The following is a 6,000-nucleotide window of genomic DNA, read 5'->3' as shown; positions in this document are numbered from 1 at the left end:
GTCCACAGAGGTTCTCACTAAAAAAATACAGGGTGCAAGTAATATGTCCTATACAGAGTGCCTCAAGGCCCTATCCCCGTATTCTGTCTCCTACAAGCTTTTGAGGGGAGATCTATGCCTGGCATACAGGGCATTGATAGACCCCACTTTGATGGACCTCCTGCATATCAACAAAACAAACAGTACCTGAATTACCCATTCTAAAGACTTAAACTTTGCCTGTGATATAAATAGGACCTGCTGGAGAGATAGGTATGTATCTCAGAGACTACACATCTATGAATCAGGCTCCCCATCCATGTGAAGCAGAGTTCTACCCTAATCCAATTCAAGTGCAACTCGGACAATTGGATTGGAAACCAAAAATTCATCCCAGGTTTGCTCCCTATGTCTCTGATGCAAACAGGCAACCTGTAAATGGTTCATCTCCTAGGTCCATACTTACACTTATGAAGGGTATCAGAACTTGTTAGAGATTTGGGATGGATGGCTAGGCTTTAAAAGTTCCTTGTGGTCATTAGCTTAGCAAACACCTATGAAACTATGAACTTATGAACCTATAACATAAAGTGTTTTTAAAAATGTGATGGCTCAGTTCTTTAAAATGTTATTAAGCAGTTTTTATTCAATTCAATAATTATAAATGAATTACTGAGAATATTTATTATATATTTATCTTTTGATGATAATAAGCATTAGAATATGTTATGTACATTATTATAGCAATAACCCATGCCTGGGTGTGGATAATGCTGGATTTGCCCATAGTTGGTGTGGTTTGTCACGAGGGTGAAGCCCGAGTGGCCAAACAAAGACAACCATGGGTAAATCCAGCATTACCCACACCCAGAAGTGGGTTATTGCTATTATACAATGACATTATTTAAGAAAAAAATAATTACTTTTCTTAAATAATGGCATTGTATAATGCCTCCTTGCTGCCCTTCCACAGCTGTCTGGTATTCTGCAGCAGTTCTGATGTACTGCGCATGCGTATGCCTACACAGTACATCAGAGCTGTGGGCAAAAGCAACGGAGAAAGCAAGATCTCTGTTTCTTTTTACAAACTGTTGCGCTATGTTAAATGGGTTTAACATAGTGAGACAGCTTTTAAAAAAGCAATAGAGAATCTCCGTTGTTTTTTTTAAAGTTGTCTCACTATGTTAAACCCATTTAACATAGCGAGACAGTTTTGAAAAAGCAACGGAGAAAGCAAGATCTCCATTGCTTTTTACAAATTGTCTCACTATGTTAAAGGAGTTTAACATAGCGAGACAGCTATAAAAAAAAAAGCAACGGAGAATCTCTGTTGCTTTTTTTAAAGCTGCCTCGCTATGGTAAACCCATTTAACATAGCGAGACAGTTTGAAAAAAGCAACGGAGAAAGCAAGATCTCTGTTGCTTTTTACACACTTTCTCACTATGTTAAAGGAGTTTAACATAGCAAGACAGCTTTAAAAAAAGCAACGGAGAATCTCTGTTGCTTTTTTTAAAGCTGTCTCGCTATGTTAAACTCGTTTAACATAGCGAGACAGTGTGAGGCAATGGAGATCTTGCGTTCTCTGTTGCTGTAAAAAAAGAGTTATAGTAATGGAAAAAGTCCGGGCGACCGGACCTTTTTCCATTACTATAACTCTGATTTACAATGTGCAAGCTGACCAATCAGTGTGCACGTTTTTGAATATTAATGGGAGGTTGTTGTATAATAATTGGTTAAGCATGTGGTTGCTGCATTATTTAAGGAATAGAATGTGATGTTCATGCTGTTCTATTGAAATTCACTTTGGTTATTTTGAGGAACTAAAGTGTTAAACTATATTTGTATTAATATGACTTGCTCAACAGCGATCGAGTTCTATGTATTTTTAGTTTGTATCTTAGACACATTTTGAGTTACTGTTTGGAATACTATGCTGTGAGTACAGAATTGTTCTTGCCTTGTTTAATAACTAGACAATGAACAGAAGAAATTTCATGCAAATGGGTTGCTTCTGGCAGGATTGCATGAATGAGTGCAAATTTAGTTGTATGTTTAAATAGGACATCATTCATTATTTGAGATAGAAGTGCCAGATGCTAGCTTGTGCCTTGGGCTTACATACCTTTATGGAAATAAGTTTACTCAGATGCCCAGCGTGTTTAAATATATATCAGTAGCTATATCTGTAATTAATTACTTACTCATCTATATCTATATGGATGTACTTCTAAACATCGAAGTACATAAATCTTGGAACAGCTGAAGATCAGTCCCAAAACATTAAAAGCCCAAAACACTGAAATAACAAAACACTTATATTTTTTGTAGGGGGCAAGCCCTCTGCACACTCTACACCCCCTGCTGATTATATATACCAACTTCAAGATCACTATGCAGTGGGAAAAGGTCAAATTCCCCAATCCAGACTGTGCACAATCTTGCATGGACTAAACACTGGTAGAAGCAATCAAATGAGTTTTGATCACTTCTGCTGGTGTTAAGCATGTTCAAAATTATGAACATTCGATTATGTGGATTACTTCCATTTATATGAGCTGACATTTTGACTGCAGAAGTATAACCATTCAAGGTGAAAGTTGCTAAAATGCTCTTGCTCATGTCATATAATAGCAAGATCATAATGCCTGTTTGTTCAAGTTTAGCGGTGGTTGAATGGTTTTCTTTGATAGGATGGTTTTATTTTGCAGCCAATTGGAAAAAAGAGTCACACAGGTTTGGCATTGCTTGGATAGGATGATACTTTTCCAAAAGTGCAGTCAGCTTGGAGTAAGAATAATAAAGTATAGGGATATGGGGTGCACATTGATCCCCACATGACAGGGTGTAGGGATGCCTACCCAGAAAAAAATGTTTTTGAATGTGTCATTTGCTTGTAGAAGAATTTATAAAAGTAATGCCACAAAATCACAAACAGTGTTAAAATGATGAAAATTTACTTTAGAAATCCATAAAAAAGCCACTCGAGAGACAAAATGAATAATATATGCATATCTCTGTCTATCCATCTATCTATCTATCTATCTATCTATCTATCTATCTATCTATCTATCTATCTATCTGTGTGTGTGTGTGTGTGTTAATATGTAGAGAAAAGTGTACATTTACAGTATCTCTTTCAAACACACAGAAAGTGGTAATCTAAACAAATGCAAAATACAGGAATGAAGTGCAAATGGTGAATGTGTGAATGTGTGAGAGCATGTGTTTGTGTGCATGTGAGTGTTAGCATGTATGTGCGTGTATTATACAGAAAAAAAGGGCTGGTAAGCTACTTCATGTAGGAGTTTGCTTATGTGAAATAATAAAATATTTTGCATCATAGAATTAGTAAATATGTTTCCTAACGTATATGAATTTGCAACCCAGAACTTGTTCCTAAACCTAAAGTTCATGATATTTCATTACTCACACAGTAAAATTCCACATATTTCATATACATCTGTGTACGTGTTCCTTTTGTAAAAAGTTAAGGAGGCAAACATCAGAGTTCCTCTAAGAATATTGCTTTTATTTCAACAAATGTGAAATCAGTCAAACTGATGCACCGTGTCACAAACTAACTTTGAGGGATGCAAATATTTAACTAAGATGGAGGCATCACATTCCCAAACGAACACAGATCATGAGTACCAGACACCTTCAAAGCACTCCGCATAAATGCACAGTAAATTATCATGCACTAAAGCTGTAAAAACATTATTTCCTATTAATCCAAAGTCCAATAAGACTAGGATTCATAGAAAAATAAACCACAGCACAAACTGTCTCATACATACCTGAGAATCACCAGGGAAAAAAAAATAGTCCCAAACCCAGTGCACCCACTCTCTCTGTTAATAAAAAGGCACTGGTAACTGTGACTTCATAGTCAGACTCTCAGACTCCACTATCTCAAGGATGGACAAAAATAAGGTGACTGTGAGTTGTCTTTCAGGAGCCTAGATCTCTGACACTTCAATGGCCCTCAGGACCTTTATGCTGAATAAGTATGATGTGGTTGTGGCCCATATGGGTGTAAATGAGCTGTCACAGAGAACACTAAGGGATATGCATAGGGACATTTATGAGCTCTCCATTATGTCTCAAATGCAGGACAGACTCCAGTGTTGAATGTAATCATTCTCAAAGTTCAGATATAACTGTAATCCATTAAATGTTAATGCAGCTATTAGTTATACAGATAAATTCTATGCTTACCTAGAAATCTGCATTAATCTGATAGTTCTAACCAGAATTAAACAAAATGGGGATTTAAGAGGAAACCTTGCCTAGTGCTTCATGTATAAATAAACACTATAATAAAAATAAAAAAAAGCTTCTTGGAATGTACAGCAAAATTAAAGACCACCATATCAAGGTCAATATTAAAAATGTATCTAAGGTAGTGAAAAATATTAGGAAAACAAAGGCTTCCCATGAATTTACACTGGCACCAGAAGCTAAGGATAATTATGTAGGCAAAAGTAACAGGAAGCTAAAAGATCGAGTTATTGAACATAAATCAGAAATAAGGAGAAAGATAGATACAAATGCTCTTTACAAGCATATTGGTGAAGCAGGAGATGAACACACTTTCATTTTCAGGGTTATTGATGTAATAATGAAAAGGGAGAGAAGAGGTGATCTTAATAATGCTGTAGAGGTTCATGAATTTGAATGGATTACACGTTTATATGCTGACTCTAAACCAGGCTTAAATTCAGCTATAAGTATTAAGCCTATTCTGAAAATGAAGCAAAATATTTAATAACCATTCTTTTATGAATGCTCTCTACATGCATACTTTTTATAGGTATGGTCTTTTATGTATGTTATTGTATGTATGTTTCATATGCTGAAGTTTTTATATGCATAGGCATTATATGGCTGTAAAACTTTAGCTGCACCACAATTGATTGATTTAATGTGTTTTTTCTATTGAGCTGTTGTATTTTTGAATTGTATAAAGTGACTGTTGATTTTATCTAATGCATACAAACTGAAGAAGGGACTTTTCCCAAAAGCTTTGTGGAGTAATAACCGACCTTGTGTGTCCATTATTGGATTTGCTTAGCTCTCAGATCTTTTTATCCCAGATGTGTTGTGGTACAGTAGAAAAGAAGAAACTCTTTTGCCAATCTTGGCAACAAAAGAAACAGTCCCAAAAATGAATAGCTTCTAACAGTGGCCGTCATGCGAAGCCCATGGCACTTTGTTTCAAAGTGATCGAGAGTGAGCTTAAAAATCAGGGAAACAGCCAGCGTTTTCACAGTATAGGCAGAGTACAGCGAACTCTATCCCAGTCTGAATTCAAGTACATGCAGAGATTGAGATTTAACAGAAATGCAAGACAGAAATATGACATCTGCAGTGTGTTGGGTGGTTTGGAATAATGGTTACAATTTTTACCTCACAAACACAAGGTACAGAGTTTGATTCTCACCTTTAAGGTAAACGGGTTAAGCTTAAAATGGCCTGCAAGAGCAATTAGCCTAGTATTTAATAAGAATGTCACAGTATTCCTATTCACAGCTTGGCAGAAATTATGCACAAACCATCTCATCTTTTATATATCTCTAAAAAACACAAATCATGGTACATTTGTATTTTCTGTCTTGATTTATCCCTTAACACGAATTTCCAATTTCCTCCTTTTGCTAACATTTTTTTTCTTCTGCTGCTGGGCAATGCGAATGGAGTGTTTAAGTCAGCTGATGACTAGATTGGAGTGATACCCTAGGTAGCCATGCCAAGTAGAAAGCTACTGCATAGTAACCTCTCAACTCTGTGATATTTGTTGGAAAATACTGATTTTTAAGCTTAAAATATCAGTTTGATGTTAAAAATCCAAGCTGGCTACTTTAAATTACATTTTTCACTGCTAGGTTGTTCCTTGCCAATAGTCTGTGGCATCAACAATGTCAACAGAGTCATTTCACCATTAGACATGTGACTATATCCAAGGGAAATGACCACAGAATCTCTCTTCTGGTAAGCTAGGTGAGTGTCATGTGACAAGA

The sequence above is a fragment of the Protopterus annectens genome, chromosome 17.part0, assembly GCF_019279795.1.
Source record: "Protopterus annectens isolate FY-2018-M chromosome 17.part0, PAN1.0, whole genome shotgun sequence".
NCBI lineage: Eukaryota > Metazoa > Chordata > Ceratodontiformes > Protopteridae > Protopterus > Protopterus annectens.
The sequence above is the reverse complement of the archived record's forward strand: the minus strand, read 5'-3'. Positions refer to the sequence as shown.